Source organism: Penaeus monodon, chromosome 21 (genome assembly GCF_015228065.2).
Source record: "Penaeus monodon isolate SGIC_2016 chromosome 21, NSTDA_Pmon_1, whole genome shotgun sequence".
NCBI lineage: Eukaryota > Metazoa > Arthropoda > Malacostraca > Decapoda > Penaeidae > Penaeus > Penaeus monodon.
Genome location: NC_051406.1, coordinates 4,356,765 through 4,357,204, shown reverse-complemented (window position 1 = coordinate 4,357,204; position 440 = coordinate 4,356,765).

The following is a 440-nucleotide window of genomic DNA, read 5'->3' as shown; positions in this document are numbered from 1 at the left end:
ACCTAGTATCCATGTCCTATTCACTAATTAAGTCATAAAAACAAGGAATAGGGAAATAACTTTGCAACTGAGATTAATGATGCGTTTACACCAAGCCTGCAAAAGATGTATGTGAATGTTGTTATTTCTGTTTATTCAATATTTTATTTAGCACAAGTTTAAGTGAAACTTTTTGTGTATTTTATTTGATATATCACTGTCTCTCTCTTATTTTCTTTTTCTTTTTTAATATCGTTTAGTACTTTTTGCATAACTTGTCTTTTGTCATTAATCTTATCTTTCGAAACAGATGTGGAGCTCAAACAAACTATGAAATTTATTTTTTCTTATAGATATTACTGTCATTCCTGCTTTTATTACCGGCCTTTGATTTTTAAAGTTATTATTAGCAATCTGTCATTAACCCTACTTTGCTCTTTTTATGATGAGAGTAACATGGT